General features: G+C 48.4%; 1 protein-coding gene across 1 annotated transcript in view; it reads right to left on the bottom strand.

The window, feature by feature from the left end:
• The window catches only part of TRIM71 (tripartite motif containing 71), a 63469-nt gene that overhangs the window by 17078 nt on the left and 22276 nt on the right, over positions 1-24115 (bottom strand). The window lies entirely within an intron of this gene.

Below are 24115 nucleotides of genomic sequence, written 5' to 3'. Positions count from 1 at the left end.
ATGAAACAAAATGATCCTCCAGGGACTTCCCTGGGGGTCCAGTGCTTAAGACTCTGCGCTTCCACTACAGGAGGCACGGGTTCGATCCCTGCTTGGGGAACTAAGATTCCGCATGCCGCGCAGTGTGGCCAAAAAAAATAAATAAAAAATTTTTTAAAATGTGGTGCTCATCAATTGACCTTAGTAATTGACAATAATTATACAGTCATATGAATAAAACTATTTAAAAACAAAAACAAAAGAAAACAATCATCCTCCATAAGAGATTTCCCTGTATCTGAGATTAATTACCCAGAAAGGTTCCAGGATTGATTGTCTCCCTGGTCTGAGATTGGTGGCCGGGATGAAAGGATAAATCGACAAGTTCCTCTTGCCACCCCACGCTCTGGGGTGGAAACCAGGCTGGGGGCCAGGATCAATCCCCCTCACACGGCAGTTGGCTGCCACCGTCCCCCCATCAAGGACACGAGCGCACCCCAGGCACTCAAGCAAGGTGCGGGCTTAAGCTTCCAGAACAGAGGCCAAAGGCTAATGGTAAAGTCAGCCAGCTTCTTCTCTTTCTTCTTCCTGCCAAGTTGTTCCAAGGGGCTGACCCTGGGAGGGCAGCCGGTGCTGAGAGCGCCGCTTTATTGGATGCTCTGTGCCTCCCTGGGGCCCTGCGTGCTGTGGGGGGGAGCAGCTTGGCACCACCTCCACCTGCTGATAAACCTGCTGAGAGTCGAGCTCTCAGGAGCCAAAGCTCCTTGGCACAGAACGGGGCCAGTCCCGTTGCATCCCTCCCCAGAGCCGGGACTTAGGGCCACTGTCTATAAATGTTTGCTGGCTTGCTTTCAAGAGCAGAGCTTCAGTTTGCCTCTGGTACACCTGGGGTGAAGGAAAGCGAGCCAACACTCGACAGGCAGGGAAGGGAGCATGTGTGTGCGTCGGGGGGTGGGGGGGGTGTCTTTCACATACACAAGCACTCATCTCGAGGTGAAGAGGCTGCACAGGGAGCAAGGGCTGGTCCCAACGCATGGAGGCTGGTTACCCTGTCCAAAGCACAAAGCACAGAGACCCAGAAAGTTCGTTCCTATTAGGCTGAAAGTCCCACACAGAAAGGGCCTGGGGCAGAGCGAGAACGCGGCTCCCCTCATTCTCCAGAGACCAAGGTCTCGGCGTAGTGCACGTCCACGAGGAAATGACTGCCCAAATGACTGTCAGCCAAACAGGCTGCTCCACATAGGGGGTGTGTGAGCCAGCAGGGGTTAGGTTGCTTCTCTGGGAACTCTGGGATCCAGGAATGGAAAAAGGAAAGACTTAGGATATCACGTTCCTACTTTGAAGAAATGGTTGTGATACGGCAAGTTTTCTGGACCTTATTTTACAGGAGGGAAACGTGATCGGGTTTGTAACTTTAGTGCCGATTTTTGTCCCGTGCTGTACGTTTCCAGCAGCCGTGGGAGACGGAACCCAGGAGGCATCTGCCTTCCTTTGTGAAGGCTAATCACTCTTTGAAGAAGGTCCACCATTTAGAGACTATCTAATCTTTCTCATTTGATGAATCTAAAATTCCCAAGCCAGCCTTAGATACTAACCGAAAAAAGCTAAACTGGATAAATGTGGGGAAATTCCCCGACACTCATTTTACGACATGGTGCTAAAGCAATTCTCCAGCCAGTTTCCACGACTCAACCACATCCCTCCCCTCTGCTCCCTCCATTTGTCACGGGAATAAAGGGATCACTCCTGCTAATGTGAAGTGTGAAAATCTCCTGGCAGAAGGCTCCCTGCTCTTACCAAACAGCTAAGCAATCTTCTCTTTACCTCTGCTCAGGAGTTACCTTTTCTTGGACAACGGTGTGGACTGACTAGTGTCCCCTGCTTTAGGAGTCTGTGGGCTCCTGCGAGTGGGGAAGAACCTTAGGCTGCAGGTCCCCGCATGTCCAGCCTGGAGAGCCCAGGTATCTCTAAAATGGGTAAACGGGGGTCCTGGGATGTGACCCCACCTGACAGTGTTTCACATGGGACTGACGCAGCTCTAAGCGCCTAGAACACCCTGTGATCTTGGAAGTGCCAGTGCTTCTGCCGTTCCAGGCTGACTATAGGACCCCACAAGGGTGGGGATGGGGGTGACAGTATAAGTGGGTAAAAGCAGAGCCTCAGTGGTGCTTTTAATTAACTGTTGATTTTTTTTAAAAAGAACACACTGTCTAAAACCTGAAAATGAGATCACATTTTGTACATTTTTTTTTTGGCCGCTCCATTTGGCACGTGGGACCTTAGTTTCCCCGACCAGGGATCAAACCTGGGCCCCTTGCAGTGGAAGCATGGAGTTTTAACCACTGGACCACCTGGGAAGTCCCACATTTTGGAAACTTTCTAGTGAAATATCAGAGTAAAACTTTGGGAAGATGTCACATTCCATTTAGAAGCGCCACATCTCACTCACCGGGCAATTTCTAAGGTCAAAAACTTACAATTTTAGAGCTTATGGAACTCGGTGAATAGGCAAAGGTGCACACGGGTGTGCATGGGTGCAACTCTCTCTGAACCAGCTTACTTAAGGTTATTTTAAAAGAATAAACTGGATGACTGTTCAGAGGGCCCACCGCCAGAAAGAAATGTGGCAGAGGCCATGAACTGTGGCTCTGGGAAGGAGCAATCCTCTGGCGGCAGGAATTCCAAGGCCTGAGCTGCCCGTTTGGGGCTTCCCGGGCAGATGTGTGGACACGCCCCCTCCCCCCCACATGGCGACAATCTGGCTGCCCAGCTGAATGGGGCAGGCCTGACCTCTGACCTTGCAAGTGACCACCCTCTCCCCTGCCCCCAGCTTCCAGAACACGCCCCACCCACTGCCTTCCTCTCCCAAAATTTCTAAAATACCAGGCGGAGACAAAGACCTAGGAATGTGAGCCCAGCAGGAGAGGAATGGGGGTGGGGGTGGGGGTGGGGTAGAGGAAATAAATAAATAAATAAAAATACCAAGCAGGCAGGTTTACCTTAGCCAGGGCTTAAATAAAGTGCTCTGTTAATGAACGAGAATGTTCTACGTTTTATATTATTGATACGTGTGATCCAACAAGGAACACACACACACACACTCACTCACTCACGTTGGAGCACCAGGTTAAAATACAACTATCCACATCAGTGAGAAGTGTAAACAGAAAAGTATGGAGGGGGCCTCTCATTGTCAAGATCCCTCAACTGAAATAATAAATATTAACTGCTATAAACTTATTTTTTGAGATTTCTTTGACATCCCTTAAAATGACTGGGGACATGTGTCCTCCCACAAACTCAGGCCTAGACAGAAGGAGGTCTCCACCCACCACTACAGACACGAAGGGGAGGTGGGCTGGTGACAACCAGAAGCCTTATCTGTATGTAACACTCGGCAGGCTCTCCTATTAAAATATGGTAAACCAAATTCAAGGAGTAAAGTCCAGCCACGCAACTAAGTCTATCCAACAACACCAAAACCAAGCTTTACTTGATTTAGGGAAAATACATTGAATGCCGGTGTTCTCAAACTCGCAGAAGCCCTCCTACATCTCTGGCCATGTGCTGCCACAGAGCTGTGGTCTTGGGGGGCCTGGGAAGAGGTGAAAGAAAGGAATCGGGACCCTCCTTCTTACACAATCACCACCAGCTCAAGACAGCAGAGTCCAGCTGTGGACAAGTTACTTCTTTCTGGGGGAAAGGAGTCAGAAACTTTTTAAGACAAGTTAGGGAACACACATGCATTTTTAATGCAAGAAGATACACAGGTGCAAGTCGTTTTTTAAAAAATCTGCCCCAGGGACTTCCCTGGTGGCACAGTGGTTAAGAATCCACCTGCCAATGCAGGGGACACAGGTTCTATCCCTGGTCCAGGAAGATCCCACATGCCTCAGAGCAACTAAGCCCGTGCGCCACAACTACAGAGCCCAGGTGCTGCAACTACTGAAGCCCATGCTCCGCAACAAGAGAAGCCACGGCAGTGAGAAGCCCGTGGAAGAGTAGCGCCCACTCGCTGCAACTAGACAAAGCTTGCGTGCAGCAATGAAGACCCAACGCAGACATAAATAAATAAATTAATTAATTAAAAAAAAATCTGCCCCAGTTTTTCAGTTGTTTCTACTTTTTAACGTAATCATCCAAAAATATGCTATATTCTATACATAGGTGAACTTTTTAAAGACACAAATAGGAGAGCATTATACTAGACCTTTTCACTTAATTATATTAACTGGGAGAATGTTTTGAGTTGGGCTGCCTGTTTTATGAGTGGCTGCATGGTATGTCGCCTGAAGATGATAGGATTTTAATGTTCCCTGATTTTTGAAAACTCACAAGCAATGCCGCAGTGAATATCCTTTTCTATTGTTCTTTACAAAGCCCAGAATTGTCAATTTGATAATATATTCAACTGCTACATCATTTGATGAATCAGAAGAAAAAAATCTACTTGCATGTGTGTGGACAGTAAGGCTTCTCAAATTTAATAACTTGATGTCAGGTCAACTTCCATTCACGTGAAGAACAAAGGTTGTCAAGTGCCAATTTCTGTTCCCAAACAAGATCAGACCTACACGAAAGGCCGGCATGGGGACGCCAGGGAGCCGGGCAATGTGGGACTGGGAGTCCAGGTCCACTCTGCTTGGCTGGAAGGTGGCAGGTGGAGGCGGAGACTGAAGAGAAGCCCCAGAGGAGCAGCAAGAAAGCAAGGCTTGTGTTTTGTGTGCTCAGGATTGGCTGCTAGATTTTCCAAAACACAAGGGTAGAGGCGAGTGGGCCCGCATGTTGGGATGATTCCAGAGTTGGACAGTGAGGGTGGTCTCAGGCAGTGTAAAGGAAGAGGGGAGTCCCAGAGGGTATCATTCAAACACCCGGTGAAACAAACATGGGCAGCCTCATAACAAGCCCAGAACCCCATTCTGAAATCCCCAAATTCAACAGATCTGGAGACCAAAAGTGTTTACACAAGCTGTTTGGCAGCAAAACCTGAACTGGTGTGAAAATGATCTCAAATTTTTATCTATACCATTTAGTGTGAGTTTTCATATATTTCACTGAAGAACTGCTAATATTCATTATTTTGTGGTGCTGTTTCACAGTATAAACTTTCCAAAATCATAAACGTTGAATGTCAAGGCACATCTAATCCCAAGGGCTAGGGTTAAAGACCTGCCAGGCCAGCTAGCTGAACAAGAGTCATTCCTGGGCTTAACAGGCAAGAGAAGAAGTTAAGACTACCGGGTGGTAGAGTGGGATGGGGGTGTACATGGGGGTGTACAAGTGGGGTCAGAGCACTTCTAGGCCAAATTTTTTTGGCTCCTGTGGATAAGGCAAATTTGAAAAGGAAGAGTTGGAAACAGGAGTGCTATCAGCTCGAACAACTTTTTTTGTTTTTGGCTGCACTGCACCGCACGGCTTGCAGGATTTTAGTTCCCCAACCAGGGATCGAACCCGGGCCACAGCAGTGACAGCGCCGAGTCCTAACCACTGGACCACCAGGGAACTCCCAGCTCTTAACAACTTTAGACTCAATGTGGTTTCTGGTACCAAGGGAAGGCATAGTTCAATGATGACTGAACGTCCCATGCTGTTCCCTGGAGGTTTTTGTGCCACTCCGAAAGCCACATCATGATCCCTTTCCTATTTTTCAAAAGAAAATTTTCACACTCCCAATGACCACTGCTTCCCAACACCGACCAACCACCACGTACCACCCAGCAAGACCCAGCTCCTCCAGTGCCTCCCGCTGTTGTGGGAACAGGTCTCAACACCCCAGAGCCAGGCACACAGGATCCCCACTTTATATTCCAGCAGTATTTATATCTTATACTTTATATTCCCTGTCTCAGGGCCCTCCTCCAGGAAGAACCCTCCCTGGGCACACAGCTTCTAATATTAACACGTGCAAAAAGCAGAACCATTGCCTTTTTATAAAAAGCCACAGGTAATTAAAGGAGTAAGTTCTGTTCCTACAGTTAAATGACTGAATTTGGCTAAGCTCACTTGCAGATTTGGTAAAAGAGAAAAAAAAAAAAAAAAAACCTCAATTTTTGGCTCAGAAAACTGTCAGAATTATTAAAAAGCATGAAAATGAGTTCATCCTAGAAAGGAAACCACTTCCCCTGTAGCACTGAAGCCCCTGAGAACAATGACACACACCGCCTTCCTCCAGTGTTGCCAGAGTCATAGACAAAAGAGCCTTACAAATATTTCTTACCATAGCTCCCCTCCTAAAACTGAGGCTGCAGCAGTAAATCTGACTCAAATACGGCCTTTAGGAGGCAAGGAAGGACATATAACTTGAGGTGTGTGTGTTTTTCTGGGATCCTGACGATACTCGGGGACTGTGCAGCTGGGTTTTCAGGGCAGGAGAATCCTCCAAGGGAGCTCTAAGGGCAGAGGTCGAGGTGACGAGGAGGGTAGGAAAAAGAGCAGGCAGAAGACAGCGCTTCCCACGTGGAGCTACAGTCAGCACTTCTCAGAGCCTTTGTAAAGTCCCCCAAAGAAGCATGTTTTATAAAGGTATAATCAGGATGTCACAAAATACTCAGTGTGGGACAATACACATGGGAACTCCAGAGATGAGCTATGCCTCTGTCCCTTCACTTCGAGTACCCGGAGTGCCCTCCCTATGCCAGCCGGCTATACTCAGGCCCCCGGCAGCGGAGCTGGCATCACTGAGAGCCTCCTCATGGGCCTGTATCCATCCTGCTCCCTCCCCAGATGCTGATAAACAAGTTCTCCATCCAAACCTCTGGGGGGACCCAACCTGCAAGAGCTCCTTCGCTCTTTGGACTATTCATTTGCCTGCTGGTCGGATTCTGGTTTTCAGGCTGGAGTCTTGGTATCTTTGCCCAACCACACAGCTTTGAGGCACAGTCATGGCTGGCCACCACCACCAAGGCCACCAGGGTTGACTGCCCACAGCCTGCAGTCTCTCTCCTTCCTGGAAGGCTTTAACAATGGCCCACACAAAAGAGCAGGTAACACCCCTGTGCTGGGGGGTTTCCTCCAAGAGATCCAAGTTACATGACATTCAGTGACACTCTGGAACATACCAGAACTGTGTTTGGGGTTACTGCCTACCAAACGGTTTTTCACAAATAAACTTGTTGACTTAAATAAAATGTGGGTGCTTAAAAATTCTTCCAGTTCAAAAATAAAAACCAAACTTCCCTATCAACAGAGAAACAGACAGGTATATACGTCCACACAATAGAATACTTTTAGCAATGAGAACAAATTACTGATTTTGTGCTATCACACAGATGCTTGATGGAAAAATAAGAATCAAAAAAGCATATACTGCATAATTCTATTTCTATGAAGGCAAAACTAAGGTGAAAAAAAATCAAAGAAGTTGCAGGTGGAAACGGGTGACTGGAAGGAACTCAAGGGAGACGTTCCAGAGCCATGGATGTGTCGTTATGTTGTCTTGGTGGAAGGAGTAGGTACACAGGTGTATAGAATTGTCGAAATGGGGAACTCCCTGGCGGTCCAGTGGTTAAGACTCAGCGCTTCCATGGCGGCAGCGGGGATATCTCAGGTTCGATCCCTGGTGGGGGAACTAAGATCCCGCAAGATGTGCAGCATGACCAAAAAATTTAAAAAGAATTGTCAAAATGTATACTTTTTATTTATGTAAATTATTCCTAAAAAATAATGTGAGGAGGAAACCCTCCCAGCGACCACCTAGTGGTGGTGGGGTGAGGCTTGGAGCCCAGCCTCAGCACGGGTTCCTCACAGCTAAAGACCTAATAAATACTCTTTGAGCCCATAAATGAGTTACTCCAATAGCCCCACATAATTTACTTCTAATAGGTCACTACCATTCTTCCCACAATGTTCCCATTAGGTATTATTTTTCCTTTGCCCTCCACTATAAATATTATCTTAAGTTTAATCTCACAAGAGGCAAGTCGGACTAACTCCCTGGAGGTTTTGATAAAAATTAGAACCCCGAGTCCGATTTACAGCCCCACAGGCGGCCAGCGGTCACACAAAGCCCTACGAAATCATTAGTGTCCCAGCTGCCGCCCAGGCTTGCACCTGACCTCTGATGTACTAATGAGTGGTCCAGGCAGCTTCCAGCAGCAAATAAAAGAGATTTGTTCCAACACGGAGATCACCGCCCACGTAAATTACAGACTTTCAAATCAGGCACGAAAAGATGGATTTTGACACAGATACACAGTTTTCCTGTCGCAAAAGCAAGGTCCAGTTTTAATCTGTTGTGTTCTAGACCAGAATCGGTGGTGCTGAGAGGCTGACTGTAAAAAATGGCCAGACTGTAGGTGGCCACGTAACTCAGTCCTCACCTCTTAAACAGTGGGCGAGGCCGTGCACCCGAAACCTTTCGCCACCCCCCCTGAAGTAGCAAAGAGGGTCTCAGTGGCCTGCATGGCTGAGATCATGTGGACAGGTGGATGTAAAGCAAGGGAAAGCACTCACCTGGAGAAGGGAAGCAGAAATAAAGACTCAGGTAAGAAAAGAAAATTCATAACAAAAAAGGTTTTGAAATATTACTAGCCATATCTTATCCCTCCAGCACAACCCAATATAATTGTTCCTTTCTCTCTCTCCCCAATTCGGCAAGTTCTATAATCCTGAGTAGCTCGGCGCCTCCGTTACTCAGCTGTCCGCTGCCTTGGGCAACACAGGTCCAACACTGGCCTTCCCCGATGGCCCCGTGTGACACTGTCACACCTGGTGACAATTTTAAGAGTCAGCTAACCTTACCAAGCACTGCCTCCAAATCAGGAGGTGAACCGAAGATTTAATGCTGTAGGAATCTTATTCACAGGCAGGAATGATTTAAATTGGGGAGGGGGCCCATCAAGGAAGCAGTAGATGGACTCTGTGAATTCTCTCAATGCCAGTAAGGGCCGCCCCTCGGCGTGGGGCTGGGACGAGGGCTCCCCGTGTGTCTGTGGAGCCCCAAGCCTAGGCTCTCTGGCGGCACTCCTCAAAACTGCTGCCATCAAGGAGAGCATCAAACAGAGAGCAGACACACACAGTCCTCTGTCCCCCGTGACACCTCAGAAATCACCAGAGGCTTTCTCAACAGTTTCCTCTGTGACCAAGAGCAGAGGGGCCTCAAACCACAGCTCCAGTGCAGCAGCTGAGGGTGAAAGGAAAAGCCTCAGTCTTATCAAGAAATGGATTTCTTTTTAAAACCCTTTTCAAGTTAGCACTTTGTTAGGCAATTAATTTAAATCACACCCTCCTTCAACTCCAACAACAGGAAACTTAATCCCACAGACACCCCTACAAATGAAACAGAGCCAGGCCAGGCCAGGAGACCAGCTTTATTTAAAGAGTCACCTGTCACCCATGCTGGGCTGGGCAACACGGGGAGGAATAGGAGCCCCGGGGCGGTTCTGTGGTCCAGGCAGTCTACAGGGTGGGTCTTACTCCCTCCCCCCATCCCAAGGGGAAAAAAATCCAAACTGCAGCGAGCAGTGGAGACCTCAAGCTAGCAATGAAGCCCTGAACCCTTGGAGCTCACCCACCTCTCTGCCCACCAGTGTGCACAGATCCTGACAGCTGCGGTCCTAAAGCACTAATTACAGCAGGATTTGGCAAGGAGTCAGGGAACCCCAACACCGGGCCAGCAGCGCGCTTTCAGGCAGGGAAATGCCAACTAACCAGGAATAAGATACAATCTGAAAAAAGATCAACGTCTGGGGACACTACGGGTAAAACCACTGGAGTCAAACTCCTGTTTAGAAGCCTGAATTCCCAGGACCACTCATCATGCATGAATGAAGGTGCAATGAGAAAATAATGGTAATGAGAAAAAATTCAGGTCTCAGATATGGGTGGAGCTTCATCAGAAATCCCACTTCATTCCAACAAAGGAAGCCTGAGCTTCACCTCTTTGCACTGCACCTGCGTGCTGTTCAATAGAACTTGACAGCCTGCTGACCCTGACCCGGCAGGTAATGCAACCAGGAGACGCAGGAGGGGAGGGGCAGAACCTCCCCAGCACCCCCCAAGCCGATACTCAAGGATAAACTCCAGTTCAAAGGCTAGACCTGACAGGGTGGGGAAAGAAAATGTACAAGCTCTGAGCTGGGAAACAATCAGGTGGAGTGTTATGTAAGCTAAAGTTCAAGGCGGATGATAAAGGAACAGCCCTTAAATTGGTCTCTCCTTGGGTTTTTTAACTCCTGACCTGCTTCGTTTGGCTCTCTGTGGGAGAGGGAGCGGGCAGTCGCCCTTACTTTGGCTGGCACCTAACCAGGAACGGTGAGGTGCAAGGCCAGGGAGGTGCAGACGTTTGTCTGTGACAGATCCTCCAATTGCTGTATTTTGAAATTCTGGCCCCAGGTGGCTCTTCCACAGTCCTTCTACACATGAACCCACTGCACCTCGAACTCCAAGGGCCTTCCCCAAGCAAGAGGCCCACTGGGAGTCTCGGGCTGGCCTGTCCACTTCTGGGTCAGCCGCGGGGAACCTCCTGGCTCTCCCAACCTTTTTGCCTCCTGGATGTTAACTTCATCTATTTCAGAGACAGCTTTAATACAGGTTGTAGTCTCTGAGGCCATGATGTCCTTAACAAGTATCCAGTGTTTGCAGATTTTTTGAACAAACTTTTTCTTTATTTTCAGAAACTTGTTTTCCTTCAATACACCTAAACTTAGGCACTCGTAGGTCTATTTATTAAAACAGAGAGAATAAACCATAATGGAAAAGAATATTAAAAAAAAGAATGTATATATGTGTATAACTGAGTCACTTTGCTGCACAGCAGAAATCAGCGTAACACTGTAATAAATCAACCACACTTCAACAACAACAACAACAAAACCAACATAGAGGGAAAGCTGTCCTAGTAAAGATACATTGCAACATTTGCTGATTTTTTAAAACCATTTACACGGGACTCAAGGCTTTCAGCTAAGAGCCTTGGGAGGTTTAAAAAACAACTCAAGAAGTTTCCAATCTCCTACAAGTCTTGGGTGGTCAGTTTGGGGAAGTCCAGTCTGTTCGTGTTGTCTAAGCATAATTATTAACAACACCCTCCTTCACTCTCAAAAATGACCCAGTTTGGAAACCCACTGGACAGAATCAGTAAGACAAATGGGGAACTAACCAAAATACATGAGGGCAGATAGGAAAAACTGCCACCCAGAGAAGTACCAAATCCCTTCATAGGACTTACTGTGGTTGCATGGCCTGGGGGTGGGGCAGATAAGTCAGAAATGGCTTCTTAGAAAGAATGGGATAACGGGATTTTTTTTTTTTTTTTTAAAGCATGGGATGGAAGATTTACAAGTCCAAACAAAAGGAACACCTCCAGCAGAGAAGCACATTGTTCTTGGTCCAAGTGCAGGGAAGAATCTGGAGTAGACTGGAGGGGAAAGTTAGCTGGGAGCTCAAGGGCTGGGGGGACGAGGGAGTTGCGGATAGGTGGCCTCTAGGGGACGACATGGAAGGAGACCAGGGCACAGCCTGGGGTCACCTTTTTTGTTAAGTCAAAAAACCTGGGTTCAGATATTGATGTGGTCCTTCCTTCTCCAGCTCTTTTGGTTAAGTGGGCTCACTGAGCTGTTTCCACCCATAAAATGGGGAGAACACACTTCATCTCGTGGACGGTGGTGAAGAATTCGTAAGAGAAGTGCGTGAAATGCAAATGCTGACCGGCAGTTCCAGCAGCAAAGAGCTGGGTGGCGGCCTGCCTGGGAGGGCTCCAGCTTGGTAAGTGGCCAGGCAAGTTAAATCAACTCCAGGAACCTGTTTGCAGGGCTGGATATGTTTGCAAGGCAGGACTGATAAGGGCTATAAAGCCACTCCAATGGCCTTTGGGGCTGGTGTTCACCAGAGCTGTGACTTTCTTTGCCCACTGAATGGAATGTTGAGAGACTCCATAAATACGCTTGGAAAAGGCATACTGGAAGACCACCTCTGACTTGTACATGTCTCCAACTTCCTATGCAGCCACCCTGCCTGCCCCTCCACTCTCATCAGTCAGATCAGCCTCTCTCAGGCCCTACCAACAGATGTCATATGTTCAACATGAATCCCCAAGGCAGGCACATTTCCTTACTGCACCCGCTCCTGGCACCAGGCCCTTCCCCTCAAAGAGGTGACAGTCCACCAGGAGGGATGATGAGTAAGGCCAACAAGTTCAGGGCTGGGGGAAGAAAGCTAACACTGGGGCTTCGATGTAAATCTCAGCACATTTCCTGGAGGAAGGGAAGCCCGAGTTTAGTCTAAAAGTGCAAACAGGAATGGGTGGGATAAAAGGTCCAGACAAGGAAGACTCCGGCAGGGAAACGCAAGACACCTCACTCTGCCTGAGATTCCACCGTCGCTGCCCTACAGTCTCTTCTCCACGGGGAGAGCACCTTTTAAAGTCAGAGACAGCACCCCCTCCTTGAAGCCCTCCAGTGGCTCCCATCGTGCCACTGTTTGGATGGGTCACCCCGGACGCCACCTGTCCTGGACTCCACCTGCTGTTCCCTTTGCCTGAGAACTGTGCCCACCACCACCACCCCGCCGCCCATCCATATAAGGCTCCCTTCCCCAGTTCATTCAAGTCTCAGTATCACTTCCTCAGGAAGACACTTCCCCTGACCACTGGCTTCCCCTGCTGAATTTTCTTTGTAGCACTTTTCACTACCTGAAAGTATCTATTCACTGGTTCATGGTCTGTCTCCTCACTGGAATTTAGGCACTGCAAACGCTGCGAATTCTGTCTTGTTCAACGCTTCCTTCCCAGCCCCTACATGTCTGGCACACGGATGCTCAGTAAACAATTGAGTAACTCTACGTAGGTGAGGGGTTGGTGCTATATCCACCAGAACACACAGAAAAGGGGTGACGGCCAGCACTTCTGCAGCAGGTCCCCAGATGAACTGAGATGTTCTGGCCACCTGTTTGACCTTGTTTAGCCATCTCACTAACTGCTGATGAAAAACACCCCACTTCAAAACAAAAACAAAACAAAAAAAACAAGGAAAGTGGAAGGGGAAGGAGACAGTGGGAGATTTGTTCCAAGGTGTGCAGGTCTAAAATGTGAACAGAAATCTACGTTATGATAGGGAAATCCAGCTCCCATCACTAGCAGGTAGTATCTGGGTGAATTTATGAACTTTTCCAGGAAAAGCCACTCGTGTGCAACTGCAGATGGTTGCACATGTTTTGCTATACCTCTCATCAAAATATAAAATCTACTTCCCCTCTGCTTGAACTGGGGCTGGTCTTGCAACTTCCCTTGCCCAGTCAGAGGCGTGGTGGTCACGCTATAAGCCTTGATGTGCTTGGTTGGAGCACTCACTCTCAGAGCCCAGCAGCCGTGCCCTGAGAAACCCAGGCCACAGGGAGAACCCAGGCACCCCCGGCTGCCAGCCTTAGCGGACCACCAGCCAGGGGAGCCAGCCCCCTTGGACCTTTCAGACCAGCTGACTTTCCACCTTCAATAACAAGGACAAAAGGCACACCGCGGAGTCATGAGAAATAATCAATAATCAAAACACCATTTCGATCTTATCCATGAGAAAAGATAAAATAGTTTTTCACTGAAAATAACGCCTTCTTCCCTTCCCCAGTAAGGCCTAGGGATAGAATAAGATAGTCAAGGTTCCTTCCCAGCTCTGCCCACAGCTAATTCCATCAAAATTCAATTCGTGGGTTCCATTCCAGACCCTGATCAGGCAGCAGCCACAGAGGGAGAGCCTGAGGAAAATGCAGATTCTTAAAACCCCAAGAGCTGGTCACAACCTCTCAGAGCCACAACCGCCTAAGCCCACCCAGAAGCATCTTTCCATGTCTGAGACAAGGTCTGTGAACAGGTGGTTCTCCAGAAATAACTACCCAGAACATGGTAGAAAACCATTAAAGTGGGGGAAAGGAGAGTGAAAATCCCCAGTAAGCTTCCAAAATGATGTTTTCCCAGGGGTCATCCCTAAGCCACTGTCTCCCACACACTTCTGACAAAACCAAACTCCAGATCTGACACTCCTGTGGGTCTAGAGCTATAATCCTATTTCTCAACCCGGCCCACTGTGGTTCTCAGGAAAAGCCTTAATCTCCATTTCTTCTCAGGAAAAAGAGAGGGCATACTTATCACTCCTCCAGCAACAAGAACCTTTACAAGCTTTATATTCAAGCCATCCAGCTAGGAATTCGGTACTTCCTTGAAAAAAAGATGATTTATAGCACCATGTTTGAGATTGGAAGCAAACTAAATGTCCACCAATAGGAGACTAGTTAAACAACTGTTAAATAGATTGATTACTGGGCAACCATGAAAAAGAATATGATCCACAGAATGAACTCCAAAATACACTACTGAGGAAAAAAATAAGGAAGGAGTAGTGCGCTACTATTCGAGTGAAGGAAGAAAATAGGTTCAAGAATTCAGGAGTACCTGAATGTGCTTAGATGCCATAGGATACTATTGTGTAGTATTTTTCACCCCAAGCCCAACTGCAGTGTGTTGACGTAGTTATTTATTTATTTTTACTTAATTAATTTATTTTTGGCTGCGTCGGGTGTTCGTTGCTGCGTGTGGGCTTTCTCTAGTTGCGGCGAGCGGGGGCTACTCTTCGATGCGGTGCACAGGCTTCTCATTGCGGTGGCTTCTCTTGTTGCAGAGCACTGGCTCTAGGCGCGTGGGCTTCCATAGCCTGTGGCATGCAGGGTCACTAGTTGTGGCACACAGGCTTAGCTGCTTCGCGGCATGTGGGATCTTCCCAGACCAGGGCTCGAACCTGTGTCCCTTGCATTGCCAGGTGGACGCTTAACCACTGTGCCACCAGGGAAGTCCCAATGTAGTTATTTAGAACCTAATGAACTTGTAAATACTTTTTGCTATTCCCTCATATTCCTAAAATATTTGCTGAGATAAGCTACACGTTTAATTAGTTTACACTAAATAAATAACTAATATCAGATATTAACATGATATAATGTGAAGTGAAAAACAGAATACAAATAGTATGCACAGTATGATCTTCATAGGGGAATGGAGGGGTGCCCACTTTCTTTTAAGCCATAAAATCAAGAATGATATAAACCAGGGAGTTCCCTAGTGGTCCAGTGGTGAAGACTTGGTACTGTCACCGCCATGGGCCCGGGTTCAATCCCTGGTCAGGGAACTAAGATCCCACAAGCCCCACGGCATGGCAGAAAAAAAAGGATATAAACCAAACTGCTAACTCTAGGTTAGGATGACCAGCCACTTAGTTTTCTATATTTTTTTGTTTCCACATAGGGCATCTATTAGGGGGCTCGAATGAAGCATAGGGCTCTCCCCTGAGGTTCATTTACCCAAGCACCGTCAGAGCCAGAAGGAATTTAATAACGGCAAACACGTCTCGAAGTGTTTACTGGGGTCAGTCCCTAGACCAGATGCTGTACACACATAATCTTGTTTAATCATCATCACAGCCTTATGGGTTAGCGAGTATTATCAGTATCCATTTTACAGATGAAGAAACTGAGGCATAGATAGTGACTTGCCCAAGGACACAAGTAGAAAGTGGCAGAGCCTGGCTCCAGAGTCAATGTAGAAACCACAGGGGTTTGCCGCCTCTATTAACGGTGACAACACTCCCTCCCCCACAGCCTTGGAAAACTCACCTCTGTAATCTCCCACCACCCATCTAGGGTTTAGTAATACTGTGGCACAACACCCACTGCTAACATCAATCCTCCGACTCAATTTTTTTTTTTTTTTCATGAATCCCCAACTCACCAAACCCTTGATGGCTCCCCACTGCCTATGGGTCAAGAGTAAACTCAAGTTGAACACGTCTTACTTTAACAGCATATTCCCCAGACACCCTAAAATGAACTCAGGAAGATGAAACCTCTCTGGGCAGAGGTTTTTGTCTTGCTTTGGCCTCTGCTCCTAACCGCTCGCCTCTGAGGGCCCCACCCTCCCCCTAGCTCTTATGGAGCCCCTTACCCTCTTACAGAGGGTTTATCCCAACCACTCATCAAATTTCTACACAACCCCCACCCTCAGGCATAACCTAGTGAACAGGCAGCAGAGCTTGAAGAACCTATTCATCAGTCTCCCAGCCCTCACAGCCCTGTGGTCCGAGGGAAGGAGCACGGCCCTCAACGTCCTTGTCCAGGATGTGCCCCAGGGCTCCAGTTCAGGCCACAACACTGCCCCTAATTTCACTCAGGCCCCACAATCCAAAAGGCTACCCGCCCCCCAAGGGGATCTGTGATCAATTTGGTCCAAGGCTTACGGCCAATCATAAAATAGCTGGGTCCAAGATGGCGGCTGGTCCAATACGGAGCCTTTGTTCCTAGCGACTCCCTCGGAGTCACAATCTCCCTCCCGCCCTGCAAGAGGGAAGTTGACAGAAAATTCCTTCCCCACCTCCCCCCCAAGAGACAGTTGTTTATGCCTGGATGGTGAAACGAGGTTTCCTTTCTTTCTCTTTTGCAACTTCAATACTTGCCACCCTGAAATCGTTAAGCTCCAAAAAGGAAATTTCTAGGATTGTCACACAGGAGGTAATTACTTTCAACCCGAATCGCCCCATCCCTCTCAAAGCTGCCAGCTCTAACATCGTTACCAGTCAGAAGAAAAGGTGTAGGTAACAGCGACTAAGAGACTTCAAACAACTCTCTGCTAGCCGAGTGAATTCAGTGGAGGAGGAGGAAGGCCTACAATCAAAGTCAACTCTGCACACGCTTCTTATTTATGGACTCAGCTCTTCTGCTAATTGTTTGCGTTCAACTAGTACCGACTGCATTCATCTATCAACTGAATTCACTTTCTTTGCTCACTGTAGGCTGAAATTTAAATTTCAGGATTTGGGATTTTTTTTTTAAGTAGGAGCGGGGGTGGGGATGGAATTAAAACCAACGCCTATCAAAAAAGAACACACTTTTCCCAATTCCCCCGAAGAAACACTGTCAAACAGGTTTTAAAATGCAGGAGTTGAACTAGGGACGTTTCCAGTCACATTTCGGGAAAGGGAGCTTTTTTAATGGCCTGTTCATGAAAGTCCTAAAACAACAGGAAGATGGAGAAGGTTGTTTTTAAAAACTAATAATGTTTTTCTCATCTTGTGTATTTTGACAAGTAACTTTTTCTATTCAAGCCCCTCCCCCTCTCTCCCCCTCAGGTTTTCTAATGTGAATGGGGTTGCTGGTGGGGGTGGAGAAATGACTTGAGATTTCGGGATTTGATCAATGCAACATGTTAGGGGCAGAGCACAAGGTCAAAAGGAAATGATTAATCCCACAAGAGAAACAGGCGGATGGGGCAGGGAATGGCTCCCCTACAAAAGCCTCACTAATAAATAGGTCAAAAGATTAAAAAAAAAAAAAAAAAAAAAACCTCTGGTGAGCAAGGTTTCCTCCCCAACTCAGACTCAGCAGTTCATCCTAAAATAGTTTCTAGAATCCAAAGAACATTAGTCGACACAAGCCAGTTTTCCTTCGGGTTATTTTTACTGGCTGATTACATTCCAGCTGTTGCCAAAGGGGGTCCAGAATCGGGGGAGAATAACCCCAGTCATCTGGATGACTAGACACTCTATGACAATTTCCATTAGTGGAGGGAACCATGCTGTCATTAATGGAGACGGGGATATTTCAGGCCTACTTAAAAGAAGTTAGCAGTCCAGACATACAATATCCCTTTGAAATGCTATGACATCAACACTCTGAAAGTACATAAATAGGTCAAACACAAGGAGTGGGGAGGGAAATGCCTTACAAAAATCCTCTGGGAGACAATTTTCCTCTTAGCTTTTTTCACCCTCCCTAATGCTTGCTTGCTTTTAGAGCATCACATGCAAAAATTCATATTTCTAATTAATGATGCACATTTTCACCCTCTAATCACCACATTCTCCTGTTCAAACAAACCCCAGACTGGCCACAGGGCTGGCACTGTAAACAAGCAGAGTCTGGCCTCAACACCCTTCTGCTCCCTTTACCTACCTCATCCCCCAAAGAACCCAGAGACTGGAAGGCTTCCTCACCAAGGGCCTCAGGGGCTCAATCCTGACACTGTCCAGGCTGGGTGGGGTTCCGTTCCACTTTTAAAATTTCATGGTAACAGATGACTATCTCGATTGAAAGGCACTCAAGACATCCCCTAAGAATGCTTTGAGCCACAAAATCTTTTTTTTTTTTTTTGGTTTGTTTTGTTTTGTTTCTGGCCGCGTGGCATGTGGGATCTTAGTTCCCCGACTAGGGATCGAACCCTCACCCCCTGCATTGGCAGCACAGTCTTAACCACTGGACCACCAGGGAAGTCCCTGAGCCATAAAATCTTACACATTACAGGGGAGCAGCCCTCAATTTGTGTCCACAATTGTGAGGGTGCATGGTGTCAGATTCTCAGAAGTCCCTGACTATTAAAAAGAAAAAAGTAGGACTTCCCTGGTGGCACAGTGGTTAAGAACTGGCCTGCCAACACAGGAGGCGTGGACTCGAGCCCTGATCTGGGAAGATCCTATGTGCCGTGAAGCAACTAAGCCCGTGCACCACAACTACTGAGCCTGCGAGCCACAACTACTGAGCCCTCGTGCCACAACTACTGAAGCCTGTGCACCTAGAGCCCGTGCTCTGCAACAAGAGAAGCCACCGCAGTGAGAAGCCCGCGCACCGCAATTAAGAGTAGCCCCCGCTCGCCGCCAACTAGAGAAAGCCCGCACGCAGCAACAAATACCCAACGCAGCCAAAAATATAAATAAGTAAATTTACAGAAAAAGGAATCCAGTTAATGCACTCAACTCTGCCCCTTCCATGAGACAAAAAAGCGGAGTGGAAGGAGGCTTGTTTGTCCAAGTAAACAAGCGTGGTTAATATAGCAATAAGTATCAGAACTCAGCCCTCCAGGGCCCCCGATCCAGGCTCCTTTCTCTAGCCAGGATGCTTACAAATCCGTCCTAGTAGGGGATCCATCCCAATGCCAGGTTTATAGTCCAAAGCCAACCAGAGGACTCCGCTCTACCTTCCCTCAGCCCCACAAGAAAAGATCTGCTTGCTACCTTCTGACCTGATCCGTCCAAACCGAGGCCCATTTCCCAAAGCACAGCTTTTAACTTTAAATTGCAGTCACTGTGCCCATCCCCCCAACTCTCTGCTTAAGGCCCCCCGCTGACCTCCCAGGGCCAGGATCCCCAGGATCCCATTTCCTAAAACAAGAGAATCCTTGAAATTTTTAAAATAGTGTCTTAACCCTCCCCCAACCCCGGACACCGAGGCTGCAGGGAGCCCGCTGGCTGAGGTGGAGGTGGGGGGCGTTGGGGGGTGTGGGTCCCGGGTGGCAGGGCCGTGGCTCCTCCGGCGGAGCTCGGCCAGGGTCAGGGAAGGAACAGCAACCCATCCACCACTGCGAGCTGTAGCCACAGGATGCTTTGCTTGGCTTCCTGGGTTTTCCTGCCACCTTGAGTCCCAGCTGCTCCTCCACTGGCTCCACCGCAGCCTGGCTACTGGCCCAGGCTTCAGCCAGCTGCCAGGACTGGTGGCCAAAGGGTAAAAATGAAGAACACACAGCATTGTTTAAATGCCCGGCAAAGGGAAAGTAACCTCATACTCCTGTTCACGGATGCAAGTATACTGTATTTCTGAGCCTCATTTCCCAAAAGGAGCATGAAAAGAAGCAATCCTTAGGAATATGAAATGATGAAGAGGGGGCAAAGCATCAGCAAAAACCATCTCCGTGTGTCTTCAGAGAGATATTTCCAACAATCCGATGCCCCGATGACTCAGGGCCCCATTCCCCCCCGGGGCAGAGGGGTAGTACCAGGATAGCAGTGAGGAAACCAGCTGACTTCTGCAGAAACGGAACAGCAGATGGGCCAGACCTGTGGAACTCCCTTGGCAGGATTCCTCGCCCCATACGACCAAGAGGGCAGAGAGAAACGCACCCTACCCCGAGGTGCACAACTGTCAAAACTCAAAACATTTCAGATTGTGCATACAGGAATGCACCTACCCTGATCCCTACTCAACAAATAAGGAAACCGGGGCAAAGGGAAAGAGGAACGACCCTGCAGAGAAGGTCACACAGTTGTAGGTGGCGCTTTGCCACTTTCACATAAAGGACACCCAAACACATTCCTTCCACGATGTGTCCTATCACAACTAAAAAGAAAAGAGCAGAGCCCCATATGGAGAGCCACCTGAGCTGAGACTCAGAGGCTGTGAGGAAGGGGCAGACCCTAAGGCAGATCTATCTGGTTATTAGCACATTCCTCTGCCACATGAGGAAGGGGCTGCATTTAACGGAGCACAGATACTCGGTGGATACTTGCCAACTCGATGGATATAGTATTGTAAGTCAGGCGCTGGGCTGGATGCTGCCCTGCCTCAACAGGTTTAAAAAGCACAACTCATGGGCCATGACCCACCCCATCTCCATTTCACAGATGGTGGAAACTGACGTTTGGCCCAGGTCACATGGCTGGTATGCAATGTGACCCAGAAACTGCATGAAAGACACCAAGGGGCTTTATTTTTATTCCCTCACGGGGCTGGGCACGTTAATCTTATTAATCCACAATATGCACAACTGGTTTGTGATGGCATGTAAAGCTCAAGTTACCTAGTGCCCACTGCTTTAAGGTCTGTATGTATAACCCTACACAACTGCCTACAACCCTGCTAGAGTGTGCCAAAGGCACAAATATCGGTTTATAAAAGAGCTAACTGCTTTGTAGGCAAGACTTAAAAAGAAAGGAATGATGAAATGAAGGAAGGAGGGAGGGAGGGAGGAAGCCACCCCTGGAGTAGTAGCAGGAGCCGCTCAGACAGATGAAGGACATGGGGACTGAAAACTAGCTGTGAGCAGAGCAGCCAGCAGCTGCATTCTTCCATCCTCTGTGCCCCTAGGGAATCCTAGGTTTTTTCGCAAGATCTTTGTAGGTCTAGTTCTGTATCAGGAGCAGGGTATGGGCCACTATCTCCCAGTCTCCACCCAAGCCGTGGAATTCACAGTGCGCAGTAAATGGCAGCTTCACAGTGGGCAGTAAATGGCAGCCCTGGGGGCAGGTCTGGGGGACACATCCACAAGCTCACCGTTTCAGCCTTGTCTTAAAAATCACTGTACTCCCTCCATGGCATAGCGGTGGCTGCTTTAATACAATCTTCAAATGAAAGGGACACTTGGGGAAAATGTGTCCTGTTTAGCACATTCCTCCCTGCACTCGTCAAAGACTCCTCTCCTGGGGGTGGGCGGCAGTGGATGAATTCAATCAAGGTGGCCTTTGCCACTGTAAAGAGTCTGGATGAAACAACTAGACAGAGGAGGGAAAAAAGAAAAGAGCTTTACTTACTGACTTGGTCTTTTGACACAACATGGAATTTTAAAAAACTGGGATACAGTATAATATTAACAGATCAATTTCCCAAGGAAGAGCAGTGCAGCTCTAAAAGAATGATTATTTCTTAACCCAAAATGAAAGCTGAATGTGCAGCACCCCCCCCCAAAGGGGCGGTGGGGGGGGAGGGGGAAGGCCCGGGCTTTCTCGGGGCTGCTACATGGTCTCCCCGACTGGGCACGGGGTGATGGCCCTTACTCTCCCCGACAAGCTGCCCTGAGATGCTCCTGCGGCCTCCTCGCAGCCTAAGTGCCTGCCAGGCCCCGCGGGCCCCGTGCCTGTCAGACAGGTACCTGGAAGGCCTCCAGGTGGCTCCCATGCGGCTCTGTTTAGACAGAGGAGGTGCCAACTGGCAGCAGGAGTAGCAGCTGAAGACCTGGCAACAGACGCAGCCTCGCCCTGGACGGCTGCGCGGACACCGAGACTCTGGCCCTGGGGCCCCGTCCCAGAGGGGCTAACCTAGTTCCAGCTGCTTTTGTCCCTAGCAGTTCCGCAGTTCCGTGGGCAGCAACTGTGGGGCATTTCACTCCAACACAGGCCAAAGCGCTTCGTTAACCTGCCGAAATTGGATTTTCATCCCGATGTCAGTAAGACTGGAGAACTTTGGGGATATGAAGTAATGGACCCTTGACCCTCTTTTCAAAAGTGGCTCAGAGGAGGGGACAGTAATGTCATAGCTTGAAGTGAAACACCAAATAGTATGTTAGAGCATCATTTTTATCAAGGGCTGCTGAAATCAGGGCATCCTTTGGATAAACAGGTGTATTGACAATTGGGGTTAAAATGCTAATGCAAAAAAAAAAAGTGTGCCTGGGGCTCTGCTGTGACCTTAAATCTCCTCTCCTAGGGCACCGCTTAAAACCTCTCTCTCAAAGGGGCCACCTGCATCAGAACCCCAAGGTGCTAGCTAAAAATGCAAATTGGAACCCCACCCCAGTTTTAAAGAATCAGAATCTCTGTGGGGTAGGGAGCCCTGGGGTTAATCAACTCCAGTCGTTGTTAAACTGGAAAAGGCCGATTTAAACAAGAAGAATGAAATGAGAAATGTAAGCGAGCTCAGAGTAGGCAGTCACTAAAAATGCTCTTTGCATAAAATACTTTATAATTCTTCTGCTCCAATAGTTGAGGACACTTTTTTATTTATTTCACCTCCAGGCACCTTAACAGAAAAAGTACATTATCTGATGTTATTTGCGTAACATTAAATCCAGGAGCGCCTCCACAAAGGAGGGCTGGTGCTCTGTGTAACTGTGGGAAGAGTCCACACCCTGGTTGCTTTCTGGTTTGGCTCTGCACCTTCCCAAGAGGGAGCAAGACAGTTTTCAGGGAGGTTCTAACCGCCCTTGGGCAAAAGGACTCCTTCCCTGAATGTTACTTGTCCTTGGCTAGGCTGGAACAGAAAATCCAGCAGGTTAACAGGATAAGCATGCAGGCGGCAGGGCAGCCTGCTTCCCGAGGAAGACTAAACACAGTTCATTAAAACCCTGCAGAATATGGGAGGCAGGGGATTAGTTCGTAGGGGGAAAGGGGGTACCTGCTAGCAGGAGAGGTGATGCCTGCCTACCCAGAGCTCTCTCCCTAATCAAGATCCAGTGTGCACCCCACCAGCCATCACTCCATTTGACAAGACCCAGCATCCTTTACTTAAAGTCCACTCTGTAAAGCCTGTCCCAAGAGCTGGGCAACCTCAAATGCTTTCTTCATCAAAAATGAAGCTTACTGAGGAGTTAACTGCTTTATCTTAAAATGCTGAAGAATTAAAAAAAGGTGGGGAGGGATCCTCTGAAATGTAATAATCACTCAGCCCTTCCCATCTCTCCCCGCCCCACCCCGTCCCGCCCGCCAGGATTCCCCTGCTGTCCCGGCCAGTCACACCTAGCTCCAGCACCCAGGGGGCCCTTGCTCAGTCACAAACTTTCCAGCCCGGGCCCCGATGGGAAGGGCTCAAGCCACCACCCCAGTAATCCTAAAAGGTTTCCCACTCCACCTCCCAATTACAGAAAACCAAGGGCATCACCATCAAAAAGCATTTATTAAGCACCTAACTGCCTAAAGCCCGGGCAAAGATTCACAGGAGCCTGGCCCCTGCCCTGGGAGAGGGTCATTTATGACCATTAAGACCAGAGTAAGGCAGGCTCCCAGAGGCCCATAAAACTCCCAGGGGAGGAAGTGGGGATTAACCACTTCCTCCCACCCCTCAAGAAGGGGTTTCAAGCTCTACCAAATTGCAGAATAGAAGGATTCCCAGGGTGGGAGAAACGGGGGATGTGGGTCAGAAGATCCCATACCCGGGCCACAGCCTCTACCAGGGGACACGACTAACCCTGGGGTCTCTCAAGTTGCTTTGATTTTTACAGATGAGGGCTTCTGAGGTCCTGTTGCCCCTGCAGTTCCGTGGGGCACATTCTAGCAAGTCTCCTCACCGCCCCCTGGCACGGGTCTGGACTCTGTCCAGGGAGGGACAGGGCGTACCCGAGGATTACGTGTTTATTTGACAAGTACTATGCTGGTACAATAGCTTAATTCTTTTACATACACATCAGCCAGATTTATTGGGTTGAAAACTGTCCCTATCCTGGGCAGTTTACAACCCCCTCATCTTTCACTCAATTTTTATTGAAACTTATTTCAGCAACTCTTACCCAAATCTAAGAAGAGCAGCTTACAAAGAAAGCCAACAACATGCAGAACCATGCTTGAGTCAGCAAAGGAGAAGCATGTCAATGAGCTGTCCTGCACTGAAACCAGGAGTTTGGCTCTGAGCTTCCTGGCAGTCAGGGCAAAATGGGCAACACGCCACAACTATGTCATTGTCAAACCATCCA

Source organism: Balaenoptera physalus (assembly GCF_965194825.1).
Source record: "Balaenoptera physalus genome assembly, chromosome: 11".
Taxonomy (NCBI): Eukaryota; Metazoa; Chordata; class Mammalia; order Artiodactyla; family Balaenopteridae; genus Balaenoptera; species Balaenoptera physalus.
The sequence above is the reverse complement of the archived record's forward strand: the minus strand, read 5'-3'. Positions and strand labels throughout refer to the sequence as shown.